The sequence below is a fragment of the Arachis ipaensis genome, chromosome B9 (genome assembly GCF_059453495.1).
Source record: "Arachis ipaensis isolate K30076 ecotype BB chromosome B9, ASM5945349v1, whole genome shotgun sequence".
NCBI lineage: Eukaryota > Viridiplantae > Streptophyta > Magnoliopsida > Fabales > Fabaceae > Arachis > Arachis ipaensis.
The window spans coordinates 57,640,789-57,655,139 of NC_142444.1; the positions used below are offsets into that span (position 1 = coordinate 57,640,789).

Below are 14,351 nucleotides of genomic sequence, written 5' to 3' on the forward strand. Positions count from 1 at the left end.
TGCTCCCAATAGTTTTGTGGAGGAAAATGCATTTGAGGCATCTCCGGGATCTCATGGTGATGAGCTTCATGCATCTCTTGAGCTCCATGAATGGGCTCTCTTGTTTGCTCCATCCTTTTCTTAGTGATGGGCTTCTCTTCCTCAATGGGAATGTCTCCTTCTATGTCAATCCCAGCCGAATTGCATAGATGGCAAATGAGGTGAGGAAAAGCTAACCTTGCCATAGTGGAGGACTTGTCAGCCACCTTGTAGAGTTCTTGAGGTATAATCTCATGAACCTCCACCTCTTCTCCAATCATGATGCTATGGATCATGATGGCTCGGTCTATAGTAACTTCAGACCGGTTGCTAGTGGGAATGATTGAGCGTTGAATGAACTCCAACCATCCTCTAGCTACAGGCTTAAGGTCCAGTCTTCTCAGTTGAACCGATTTGCCTTTTGAGTCAATCTTCCATTGAGCTCCTTCCACACATATGTCCATGAGGACTTAGTCCAACCTTTGATCAAAGTTGACACTCCTTGTGTAGGGGCGTGCGTTCTCTTCCATATTTGGCAAGTTGAATGCCAACCTTACATTTTCCGGACTAAAATCTAAGTAATTCTCCCGAACCATGGTGAGATAATTCTTTGGGTTCGGGTTCTTACTTTGATCATGGGTCCTTGTGATCCATGCATTAGCATAGAACTCTTGAACCATTAGAGTTCCGACTTGTTGGATGGGGTTTGTTAGAACTTCCCAACCTCTTCTATGGATCTCATGTCGAATCTCTGGATACTCATTTCTCTTGAGTTTGAAAGGGACCTCAGGGATCACCTTCTTCTTGGCCACAACATCATAGAAGTGGTCTTGATGAGCTTTGGAGATGAATCTTTCCATCTCCCATGGCTCGGAGGTGGAAGCTTTTGTCTTCCCTTTTCCTTTTCTAGAGGATTCTCCGGTCTTGGGTGCCATCAATGGTAATGGAAAAACAAAAAGTTTATGCTTTTACCACACCAAACATAGAATATTGCTCGCCCTCGAGCAAGAGAAGAAAGAATAGATGAAGAAGAAGAAGAAAATATGGAGGAGAGGAGGGAGAGGTGTATTCGGCCAAGAAGGGGAAGAGAGGATTGTGTTGTGTGAAAATGAAGAAGAATGGAGGGTTTTATATAGGGAAGGGAGGGGGGTTAAGGTTCGGCCATATGGGTGGGTTTGGGTGGGAAATTGATTTTGAATTTTGAAGGTAGGTGGAGTTTATGAGGTAGGTTTATGGGGAAGAGTGGATGGATGTGAGTGGTGATAGGGAAGAGAGATTGAACATTGAGAAGAGGGAAGAGAGTGAGTGGTGGTAGGTGGGGATCCTGTGGGGTCCACAGATCCTGAGGTGTCAAGGATTTGCATCCCTGCACCAATTAGGCATGTAAAATGCCTTTGCATGCAATTCTGGCGTTTAAACGCCGAACTGATGCTTGTTCTGGGCGTTCAATACCCAGATACAGCATATTTCTGGCGTTGAACGCCAGCCAGATGCTTATTTCTGGCGTTCAGCGCCAGCTCTTCTTTACTGTGCATTTCTGGCGTTTGAATGCCAGGATGCTGCTTGTTTCTGGCGTTCAACGCCAGAAACATGCTCTGTTCTGGCATTGAACGCCAGACAGATGCTCCTTACTGGCGTTTAAACGCCAGTGAGATCCTCCTCCAGGGTGTGATTTTTCTTCTGCTGTTTTTGATTCTGTTTTCAATTTTTATATTTATTTTGTGACTCCACATGATCATGAACCTAATAAAACATGAAATAACAATAAAAATAAAATTAGATAAATAAAAATTGGGTTGCCTCCCAACAAGCGCTTCTTCAATGTCAATAGCTTGACAGTGGGCTCTCATGGAGCCTAACAGATGATCAGAGCATTGTTGAGACTCCCCAACACCAAACTTAGAGTTTGGATATGGGAGTTCAACACCAAACTTAGAGTTTGGTTGTGGCCTCCCAACACCAAACTTAGAGTTTGACTGTGGGGGCTCTGGTTGACTCTGTTTTGAGAGAAGCTTACTGTGCCTCTTTTCCATGTTTACAGAAGGATGACCTTGAGTTTTAAACACAAGGGAGTCCTCATTCAATTGAAGGACTAGTTCGCCTCTGTCAACATCAATCACAGCTCTTGCTGTGGCTAGGAAGGGTCTTCCAAGGATGATGGATTCATCCTCATCCTTCCCAGTATCTAGGACTATGAAATCAGCAGGGATGTAAAGGCCTTCAACCTTTACTAACACGTCCTCTACTTGTCCATAAGCCTGTTTTCTTGAATTGTCTGCCATCTCTAATGAGATTTTAGCAGCTTGCACCCCAAAGATTCCTAATTTCTCTATTACAGAGAGGGGCATGAGGTTTATCCCTGAACCAAGGTCACACATAGCCTTTTCAAAGATCATTGTACCTATGGTACAAGGTATTAGGAACTTTCCAGGATCCTGTTTCTTCTGAGGCAATGTCAGTTGATCCAGATCACTTAGTTCATTGGTGAACAAGGGAGGTTCATCTTCCCAAGTCTCAATACAAAATAATTTGGCATTCAGCTTCATGATTGCACCAAGGTACTTGGTAACTTGCTCCTTAGTAACATCCTCATTCTCTTCAGAAGAGGAATACTCATCAGAGCTCATGAATGGCATAAGGAGGTTTAATGGAATCTCTATGGTCTCAAGTTGAGCCTCAGATTCCTTTGGTTCCTCAAAGGAAAACTCCTTATTGATCACTGGACGTCCCAGGAGGCCTTCCTCACTGGGATTCATATCCTCTCCCTCCCTTACAGGTTCGGCCATGGTGATCAATTCAATGGCCTTGCACTCTCCTTTTGGATTTCCTTCTGTATTGCTTGGGAGAGTACTAGGAGGGATTTCAGTGATCCTTTTACTCAGCTGGCCCACTTGTGCCTCCAAATTTCTAATGGAGAACCTTGTTTCATTCATGAAACTTACAGTGGCCTTAGATAGATCAGAGACTAAGTTTGCTAAATTAGAGGTATTTTTGTTCAGAGTTCTCTGTCTGTTGCTGAGTGGATGATGGAAAAGGTTTACTATTGTTAAACCTATTTCTTCCGCCATTATTAAAGCCTTGTTGAGGCTTTTGTTGATCCTTCCATGAGAGATTTGGGTGATTTCTCCATGAGGGATTATAGGTGTTTCCATATGGTTCACCCATGTAATTCACCTCTTCAATTGCAGGATTCTCAGGATCATAAGCTTCTTCTTCAGAAGATGCCTCTTGAGTACTGTTGGATGCAGCTTGCATTCCATTCAGACTCTGAGAAATCATATTGACTTGCTGAGTCAATATTTTATTCTGAGCCAATATGGCATTCAGAGTATCAATTTCAAGAACTCCCTTCTTCTGAGGCGTCCCATTACTCACAAGATTCCTCTCAGAAGTGTACATGAACTGGTTATTAGCAACCATGTCAATAAGTTCTTGAGCTTCTGCAGGCATTTTCTTTAGGTGAATGGATCCACCTGCAAAAGTATCCAATGACATCTTAGCTAATTCAGACAGACCATCATAGAATATATCCAGGATGGTCCATTCTGAAAGTATGTCAGAAGGACACTTTTTGGTCAGTTGCTTGTATCTCTCCCAAGCTTCATAGAGGGATTCACCTTCTTTCTGTCTGAAGGTTTGAACATCCACTCTAAGCTTGCTCAGATTTTGAGAAGGAAAGAACTTGGCTAAGAAAGCCGTGACCAGCTTATCCCAAAAGTTCAGGCTATCTTTGGGTTGAGAGTCCAACTACACTCTAGCTCTATCTCTTACAGCAAAAGGGAAAAGCATGAGCCTGTAGACTTCAGGATCTACTCCATTAGTCTTAATAGTATCACAGATCTGCAAAAATTTAGTTAAGAACTGAAAAAGATCTTCAGATGGAAGTCCATGAAACTTGCAGTTCTGCTGCATTAGAGAAACTAATTGAGGTTTCAGCTCAAAGTTGTTTGCTCCAATGGTAGGGATGGAGATGCTTCTTCCATGTAAATTGGAATTAGGTGCAATAAAGTCACCAAGCATTCTCCTTGTATTATTATTATTTTCGGCTGCCATCTCCTCTTCTTGTTCGAAAATTTCTGAAAGGTGCTTGCTGGATTGTTGTAATTTAGCTTCTCTTAGTTTCCTCTTCAGAGTCCTTTCAGGTTCTGGATCTGCTTCAACAAGAATGTTCTTGTCCTTGTTCCTGCTCATATGAAAAAGAGGGAACAGAAAAATAATAATAATAGGGATCCTTTTTGCCCAGGTGTAGAGGTTCTCTTAGGTGAGTGGAAGAAAAGAAGAGTAGAAGAAAAGAAGAAGAGAAAATCTAAACTCAGAGAGAGAGAGGGAGTTCGGATTTTTGGTGAGTGAGGAAGAGATGTTAGTAAATAAATAAATAAATAGAAGAGGATGAGAGGGGGAGGTTTTCGAAAATAATTTTTGAAAAAGAGTTAGTGATTTTCAAAAATTAGAAGAAGAAATAAATTAAAATTGAATTTTGAAACAATTAGTTAATTAAAAAGAATTTTTGAAAAAGAGGGAGATATTTTCGAAAATTAGAGAGAGAGAGAGAGTTAGTTAGGTAGTTTTGAAAAAGATAAGAAACAAAAAAAAAGTTAGTTAGTTAGTTGAAACAAATTTGAAAATCAATTTTGAAAAGATAAGAAGATAAGAAGTTAGAAAAGATATTTTAAAATCAAATTTTTGTAAAAGATATGATTTTGAAAAGATAAGATAAAAATATATTTTTGAAAAGATATGATTGAAATTAGTTTTGAAAAAGATTTGATTTTTAAAATCACAGTTAATGACTTGATTCACAAGAAATCACAAAATATGATTCTAGAACTTAAAGTTTGAATCTTTCTTAACAAGTAAGTAACAAACTTGAAATTTTTAAATCAAAACATTAATTGATGATGTTATTTTCGAAAATTATGTGATAAAGATAAGAAAAAGATTTTTGAAAAATATTTTTAGAATTTTCGAAAATAAATAAGAAAAATGAAAAAGATTTGATTTTTGAAAAAGATAAGATTTTTAAATTGAAAATTTGATTTGACTCATAAAAACAACTAGATTTTTAAAATTTTTTAAAAAAGTCAAATCTAATTTTCAAAATTTATGAGTGAAAAAGAGGGAAGATATATTTTTGATTTTTGAATTTTTTTTTATGAGAGAGAAAAACATGAAAAAGACTCAATGCATGAAAATTTTGGATCAAAACAATGAATGCATGCAAGAATGCTATGAATGTCAAGATGAACACCAAGAACACTTTGAAGATCATGATGAACATCAAGAACATATTTTTGAAAAATTTTTTATGCAAAGAAAACATGCAAGACACCAAACTTAGAAATCTTTGATGCTTAGACTCTATGGATGCAAAAATGCACATGAGAAACAAGAAAATGCACAAAACAAGAAAACATCAAGATCAAACAAGAAGATTTACCAAGAACAACTTGAAGATCATGAAGAACACTATGAATGCATGAATTTTTCAAAAAATGCAAGATGAACATGCAATTGACACCAAACTTAAAAATTGACTCAAGACTCAAACAAAAACACAAAATATTTTATTTTTATGATTTTTTAAAATTTTTTTTTTTTGGATTTTTTGAAAATTAATTTGAAAAAGGAAAATAAGGATTCCAAAATTTTTAATATGAATTCCAGGAATCTTGTATTCTTAGTCTAAAGCTCCAATCTGAGGGTTAGACATGGCTTAATAGCCAGTCAAGCTTTAGCATGTAAATCTTTTGGATCTGGAACAGCAGCAGGTAGATTAGCAACAACTAGCTTGCTCTTGATAATGATGGGTTGGAAGCCCCAATCCAAATTAATTTAAACATGGCTTTACAGCCATTCAGGCTTCAACATGCTTCATGAAACACTAGAATTCATTCTTAAAAATTCTGAAGAACAAAATAAAAATTTTTTGAAAAGAATTTTTTTTTACTTTTTTTTCGAAAACAAAGGAAAAATTGTTGAAAATTTTTTGAAAATAAAACAAAAAGAAAAGTACCTAATCTGAGCAACAAGATGAACAGTCAGCTGTCCAAACTCGAACAATCCCCGGCAACGGCGCCAAAAACTTGGTGCACGAAATTGTGATCTTAGGCAACGGCGCCAAAAACTCTGTACGCACGTCTTAATAAATCGTTTTTCATTCACAACTTCGATACAACTAACCAGCAAGAGCACTGGGTTATCCAAGTAATAAACCTTACGTGAGTAAGGGTCGATCCCACGGAGATTGTTGGTATGAAGCAAGCTATGGTCATCTTGTAAATCTCAGTCAGGCGGATTCAAATGTGATTGGATTAGATAATTAGATAATTAAAAGATAAATAAAATAGGATAGAAATACTTATGTAATTCATTGGTGAGAATTTCAGATAAGCGTATAGAGATGCTTTCGTTCCTCTGAACCTCTGCTTTCCTGCTGTCTTCATCCAATCAATCCTACTCCTTTCCATGGCTGGCTTTATGTAAGGACATCACCATTGTCAATGGCTACTTTTTATCCTCTCTGTGAAAATGGTCCGATGTGCTGTCGCTGCATGGCTAATCATCTGGAGGCATCACCGTGGTCAATGGCTGCATCCTATCCTCTTGTGAAAATGGTCCAAATGCTCTGTCACAACACGGCTAATCATCTGAGGTTCTCGATCATACTGGAATAGGATTCACCCTCCTTTTGCGTCTGTCACTACGCCCAGCACTCGCGAGTTTGAAGTTCGTCACAGTCATTCAATCCCAGAATCCTACTCAGAATACCACAGACAAGGTTTAGACTTTCCGGATTCTCATGAATGCCGCCATCAATCTAGCTTATACCACGAAGATTCTGATTAAGAGATCTAAGAGATAATCATCCAATCTAAGGTGGAACGGAAGTGGTTGTCAGGCACGCGTTCGTAGGGGAATGATGATGATTGTCACGTTCATCACATTCATGTTGAAGTACGAATGAATATCTTAGAAGCGGAATAAGTTGAGTTGAATAGAAAAACAGTAGTACTTTGCATTAATTCATGAGGAACAGCAGAGCTCCACACCTTAATCTATGGAGTGTAGAATCTCTACCGTTGAAAATACATAAGTGAAAGGTCCAGGCATGGCCAAATGTCCAGCCCCCAAAACGTGATCACCGGATCAAAAATACAATCCAGGATGTCAAATACAATAGTAAAAAGTCCTATTTATACTAAACTAGTTACTAGGGTTTACAGAAGTAAGTAATTGATGCATAAATCCACTTCTGGGGCCCACTTGGTGTGTGCTTGGGCTGAGCTTGAATGCTACACGTGCAGAGGCTCTTTCTGGAGTTGAACGCCAGGTTGTAACATGTTTCTGGCGTTTAACTCCAGACTGCGGCGTAGAACTGGCGTTCAACGCCCTTTTGCGTCGTCTAAACTCGGCCAAAGTATGGACTATTATATATGGCTGGAAAGCCCTGGATGTCGAATTTCCAATGCAATTTGAAGCGCGCCATTTTGAGTTCTGTAGCTCCAGAAAATCCACTTTGAGTGTAGGGAGGTCAGAATCCAACAGCATCAGCAGTCCTTCTTCAACCTCTGAATCTGATTTTTGCTCAAGTCCCTCAATTTCAGCCAGAAAATACCTGAAATCACAGAAAATACACAAACTCATAGTAAAGTCCAAAAATGTGAATTTAACATAAAAACTAATAAAAACATCCCTAAAAGTAACTAGATCCTACTAAAAACATACTAAAAACATACTAAAAATAATGCCAAAAAGCGTATAAATTATCCGCTCATCACAACACCAAACTTAAATTGTTGCTTGTCCCCAAGCAACTGAAAATCAAATAGGATAAAAAGAAGAGAATATACTATAAATTCCAAACTATCAATGAAACATAGCTCCAATCAGATGAGCGGGACTTGTAGCTTTTTGCCTCTTGAATAGTTTTGGCATCTCACTTTATCCATTGAGGTTCAGAATGATTAGCATCTATAGGAACTCAGAGTTCAGATAGTGTTATTGATTCTCCTAGTTCAGTATGTTGATTCTTGAACATAGCTACTTTATGAGTCTTGGTCGTGGCTCTAAGCACTTTGTTTTCCAGTATTACCACCGGATACATAAATGCCACAGACACATAATTGGGTGAACCTGTTTAGATTGTGACTCAGCTTTGCTAAAGTCCCCAATTAGAGGTGTCCAGGGTTCTTAAGCACACTCTTCTTTTGCTTTGGACCTTGACTTTAACTGCTCAGTCTCAAGTTTTCACTTGACACTTACACGCCACAAGCACATGGTTAGGGACAGCTTGGTTTAGCCGCTTAGGCCAGGATTTTATTCCTTTAGGCCCTCCTATCCACTGATGCTCAAAGCCTTGGGATCCTTTTTATTTACCCTTACCTTTTGGTTTTACGGGTTATTGGCTTTTTGCTCTTGCCTCTTGGCTTTAAGAGCTTTTGGCTTTTTGTGCTTGCTTTTTCTTTTTATTCTCTTTTTTTTTCTGCAAGCTTTGTTCTTTGCTACTTTTTCTTGCTTCAAGAATCATTTTTATGATTTTTCAGATTATCAAATAACATGTCTCCTTGTCATCATTCTTCCAAGAGCCAACATATTTAACATTCTTAAACAACAACTTCAAAAGACATATGCACTGTTCAAGCATTCATTTAGAAAACAAAAAGTATTGTCTCCACATCAAATTAATTAAACTAAGTTCAAGGATAAATTCGAAACTCATGTACTTCTTGTTCTTTTGAATTAAAACATTTTTTCATTTAAGAGAGGCGATGGATTCATAGGACATTGATAACTTTAAGACATAGTTACTAATTACTAATGATCATGTAATAAGACACAAACATGGATAAGCACTTAACATAAAGAAAATGAAAAATAGAGAATTTAAGAACAAGGAATGAATCCACCTTAGTAATGGTGGCGTTTCCTTCTTGAGGAACCAATGATGTCCTTGAGCTCTTTTATGTCTCTTCCTTGTCTTTGTTGCTCCTCCCTCATTGCTTTTTGATCTTTTCTAATTTCATGAAGGATGATGGAGTGCTCTTGATGTTCCACCCTTAATTGTCCCATGTTGGTACTTAATTCTCCTAGAGAGGTGTTGATTTGCTCCCAATAGTTTTGTGGAGGAAAATGCATTTGAGGCATCTCCGGGATCTCATGGTGATGAGCTTCATGCGTCTCTTGAGCTCCATGAATGGGCTCTCTTGTTTGCTCCATCCTTTTCTTAGTGATGGGCTTCTCTTCCTCAATGGGAATGTCTCCTTCTATGTCAATCCCAGCTGAATTGCATAGATGGCAAATGAGGTATGGAAAAGCTAACCTTGCCATAGTGGAGGACTTGTCAGCCACCTTGTAGAGTTCTTGAGGTATAATCTCATGAACCTCCACCTCTTCTCCAATCATGATGCTATGGATCATGATGGCCCGGTTTATAGTAACTTCAGACCGGTTGCTAGTGGGAATGATTGAGCGTTGAATGAACTCCAACCATCCTCTAGCTACAGGCTTATGGTCCAGTCTTCTCAGTTGAACCGGTTTGCCTTTTGAGTCAATCTTCCATTGAGCTCCTTCCACACATATGTCCATGAGGACTTGGTCCAACCTTTGATCAAAGTTAACTCTCCTTGTGTAGGGGCATGCGTTCTCTTCCATCATTGGCAAGTTGAACGCCAACCTTACATTTTCCGGACTAAAATCTAAGTAATTCCCCCGAACCATGGTGAGATAATTCTTTGGGTTTAGGTTCTTACTTTGATCATGGTTCCTTGTGATCCATGCATTAGCATAGAACTCTTGAACCATTAGAGTTCCAACTTGTTGGATGGGGTTTGTTAGAACTTTCCAACCTCTTCTATGGATCTCATGTCGAATCTCTGGATACTCATTTCTCTTGAGTTTGAATGGGACCTCGGAGATCACCTTCTTCTTGGCCACAACATCATAGAAGTGGTCTTGATGAGCTTTGGAGATGAACCTTTCCATCTCCCATGACTCGGAGGTGGAAGCTTTTGTCTTCCCTTTCCCTTTTCTAGAGGATTCTCCGGTCTTGGGTGCCATCAATGGTAATGAAAAAACAAAAAGCTTATGCTTTTACCACACCAAACTTAGAATATTGCTCGCCCTCGAGCAAGAGAAGAAAGAATAGATGAAGAAGAAGAAAATATGGAGGAGAGGAGGGAGAGGTATATTCGGCCAAGAAGGGAAAGAGAGGGTTGTGTTGTGTGAAAATGAAGAAGAATGGAGGGCTTTATATAGGGAAGGGAGGGGGGGTTAAGGTTCGGCCATATGGGTGGGTTTGGGTGGGAAATTGATTTTGAATTTTGAAGGTAGGTGGAGTTTATGAGGTAGGTTTATGGGGAAGAGTGGATGGATGTGAGTGGTGATAGGGAAGAGAGATTGAACATTGAGAAGAGGGAAGAGAGTGAGTGGTGGTAGGTGGGGATCCTGTGGGGTCCACAGATACTGAGTTGATCCTGTGGGGTCCACAGATCCTGAGGTGTCAAGGATTTGCATCCCTGCACCAATTAGGCATGTAAAATGCCTTTGCATGCAATTCTGGCGTTTAAACGGCAAACTGATGCTTGTTTCTGGCGTTCAGCGCCAGCTCTTCTTCACTGTGCATTTCTGGCGTCTGAACGCCAGACAGATGCTCCTTACTGGCATTTAAATGCCAGTGAGATCCTCCTCCAGGGTGTGATTATTCTTCTGCTGTTTTTGATTCTGTTTTCAATTTTTATATTTATTTTGTGACTCCACATGATCATGAACCTAATAAAACATGAAATAACAATAAAAATAAAATTAGATAAATAAAAATTGGGTTGCCTCCCAACAAGCGCTTCTTTAATGTCAATAGCTTGACAGTGGGCTCTCATGGAGCCTCACAGATGTTCAGAGCATTGTTGAGACTCCCCAACACCAAACTTAGAGTTTGGATATGGGAGTTCAACACCAAACTTAGAGTTTGGTTGTGGCCTCCCAACACCAAACTTAGAGTTTGACTGTGGGAGCTCTGGTTGACTCTGTTTTGAGAGAAGCTTACTGTGCCTTTTTTCCATGTTTACAGAAGGATGACCTTGAGTTTTAAACACAAGGGAGTCCTTATTCAATTGAAGGACTAGTTCGCCTCTGTCAACATCAATCACAACTCTTGCTGTGGCTAGGAAGGGTCTTCCAAGGATGATGGATTCATCCTCATCCTTCGCAGTATCTAGGACTATGAAATCAGCAGGGATGTAAAGGCCTTCAACCTTTACTAACACGTCCTCTACTTGTCCATAAGCCTGTTTTCTTGAATTGTCTGCCATCTCTAATGAGATTTTAGCAGCTTGCACCCCAAAGATTCCCTGTTTCTCTATTACAGAGAGGGGCATGAGGTTTATCCATGAACCAAGGTCACACAGAGCCTTTTCAAAGATCATTGTACCTATGGTACAAGGTATTAGGAACTTTCCAGGATCCTATTTCTTCTGAGGTAATGTCAGTTGATCCAGATCACTCAGTTCATTGGTGAACAAGGGAGGTTCATCTTCCCAAGTCTCAATACCAAATAATTTGGCATTCAGCTTCATGATTGCACCAAGGTACTTGGTAACTTGCTCCTTAGTAACATCCTCATTCTCTTCAGAAGAGGAATACTCATCAGAGCTCATGAATGGCATAAGGAGGTTTAATGGAATCTCTATGGTCTCTAGTTGAGCCTTAGATTCCTTTAGTTCCTCAAAGGGAAACTCCTTATTGATCACTGGACATCCCAGGAGGTCTTCCTCACTAGGATTCACGTTCTCTCCCTCCCTTACAGGTTCGGCCATGGTGATCAATTCAATGGGCTTGCACTCTCCTTTTGGATTTTCTTTTGTATTGCTTGGGAGAGTACTAGGAGGGATTTCAGTGATCTTTTTACTCAGCTGGCCCACTTGTGCCTCCAAATTTCTAATGGAGGACCTTGTTTCATTCATGAAACTTACAGTGGCCTTAGATAGATCAGAGACTAAGTTTGCTAAATTAGAGGTATTTTTGTTCAGAGTTCTCTGTCTGTTACTGAGTGGATGATGAAAAAGGTTTACTATTGTTAAACCTATTTCTTCCACCATTATTAAAGCCTTGTTGAGGCTTTTGTTGATCCTTCCATGAGAGATTTGGGTGATTTCTCCATGAGGGATTATAGGTGTTTCCATATGGTTCACCCATGTAATTCACCTCTGCAATTGCAGGATTCTGAGGATCATAAGCTTCTTCTTCAGAAGATGCCTCTTGAGTACTGTTGGATGCAGCTTGCATTCCATTCAGACTCTGAGAAATCATATTGACTTGCTGAGTCAATATTTTATTCTGAGCCAATATGGCATTCAGAGTATCAATTTCAAGAACTCCCTTCTTCTGAGGCGTCCCATTACTCACAAGATTCCTCTCAGAAGTGTACATGAACTGGTTATTAGCAACCATGTCAATAAGTTCTTGAGCTTCTGCAGGCATTTTCTTTAGGTGAATTGGTCCACCTACAGAAGTATCCAATGACATCTTAGCTAATTCAGACAGACCATCATAGAATATATCCAGGATGGTCCATTCTGAAAGCATGTCAGAAGGACACTTTTTGGTCAGTTGCTTGTATCTCTCCCAAGCTTCATAGAGGGATTCACCTTCTTTCTGTCTGAAGGTTTGAACATCCACTCTAAGCTTGCTCAGCTTTTGAGGAGGAAAGAACTTGGCTAAGAAAGCCATGACCAGCTTATCCCAAGAGTTCAGGCTATCTTTGGGTTGAGAGTCCAACCCCACTCTAGCTCTATCTGTTACAGCAAAAGGGAAAAGCATGAGCCTATAGACTTCAGGATCTACTCCATTAGTCTTAATAGTATCACAGATCTACAAAAATTTAGTTAAGAACTGAAAAGGATCTTCAGATGGAAGTCCATGAAACTTGCAGTTCTGCTGCATCAGAGAAACTAATTGAGGTTTCAGCTCAAAGTTGTTTGCTCTAATGGTAGGGATGGAGATGCTTCTTCCATGTAAATTGGAATTAGGTGCAGTAAAGTCACCAAGCATTCTCCTTGTATTATTATTATTTTCGGCTGCCATCTCCTCTTCTTGTTCGAAAATTTCTAAAAGGTGCTTGTTGGATTGTTGTAATTTAGCTTCTCTTAGTTTTCTCTTCAGAGTCCTTTCAGGTTCTGGATCTGCTTCAACAAGAATGTTCTTGTCCTTGCTCCTGCTCATATGAAAAAGAGGGAACAGAAAAATAATAATAATAGGGATCCTTTTTGCCCAGGTGTAGAGGTTCCCTTAGGTGAGTGGAAGAAAAGAAGAGTAGAAGAAAAGAAGAAGAGAAAATCTGAACTCAGAGAGAGAGAGGGAGTTCGGATTTTTGGTGAGTGAGAAAGAGATGTTAGTAAATAAATAAATAAATAGAAGAGGATGAGAGGGGGAGGTTTTCGAAAATAATTTTTGAAAAAGAGTTAGTGATTTTCAAAAATTAGAAGAAGAAATAAATTAAAATTGAATTTTGAAACAATTAGTTAATTAAAAAGAATTTTTGAAAAAGAGGGAGATATTTTCGAAAATTAGAGAGAGAGAGAGAGAGTTAGTTAGGTAGTTTTGAAAAAGATAAGAAACAAAAAAAAAGTTAGTTAGTTAGTTGAAACAAATTTGAAAATCAATTTTGAAAAGATAAGAAGATAAGAAGTTAGAAAAGATATTTTAAAATCAAATTTTTGAAAAAGATATGATTTTGAAAAGATAAGATAAAAATATATTTTTGAAAAGATATGATTGAAACTAGTTTTGAAAAAGATTTGATTTTTAAAATCACAGTTAATGACTTGATTCACAAGAAATCACAAAATATGATTCTAGAACTTAAAGTTTGAATCTTTCTTAACAAGTAAGTAACAAACTTGAAATTTTTGAATCAAAACATTAATTGATGATGTTATTTTCGAAAATTATGTGATAAAGATAAGAAAAAGATTTTTAAAAAATACTTTTAGAATTTTCGAAAATAAATAAGAAAAATGAAAAAGATTTGATTTTTGAAAAAGATTTTGAAAATAAAACAAAAAGAAAAGTACCTAATCTGAGCAACAAGATGAACCGTCAGTTGTCCAAACTCAAACAATCCCCGGCAACGGCGCCAAAAACTTGGTGCACGAAATTGTGATCTCAGGCAACGGCGCCAAAAACTCTGTACACACGTCTTAATAAATCATTTTTCATTCACAACTTCGATACAACTAACCAGCAAGTGCACTGGGTCGTCCAAGTAATAAACCTTACGTGAATAAGGGTCGATCCCACGGAGATTGTTGGTATGAAGCAAGCTATGGTCATCTTGTAAA

The 14,351-nt window shown here is 38.6% G+C and overlaps 2 non-coding genes across 2 annotated transcripts; both read left to right on the top strand.

The window, feature by feature from the left end:
* The first annotated feature begins 3,571 nt into the window (after positions 1–3,571).
* LOC148544757 (small nucleolar RNA R71) lies at positions 3,572–3,675 on the top strand. Its single transcript, XR_015901037.1, has one exon. It is a non-coding gene; the product is annotated as a small nucleolar RNA R71 (small nucleolar RNA).
* An 8,916-nt stretch (positions 3,676–12,591) lies between these two features.
* Positions 12,592–12,699, top strand: LOC148544758 (small nucleolar RNA R71). The gene has a single exon (XR_015900638.1). It is a non-coding gene; the product is annotated as a small nucleolar RNA R71 (small nucleolar RNA).
* Positions 12,700–14,351: the final 1,652 nt, after the last annotated feature.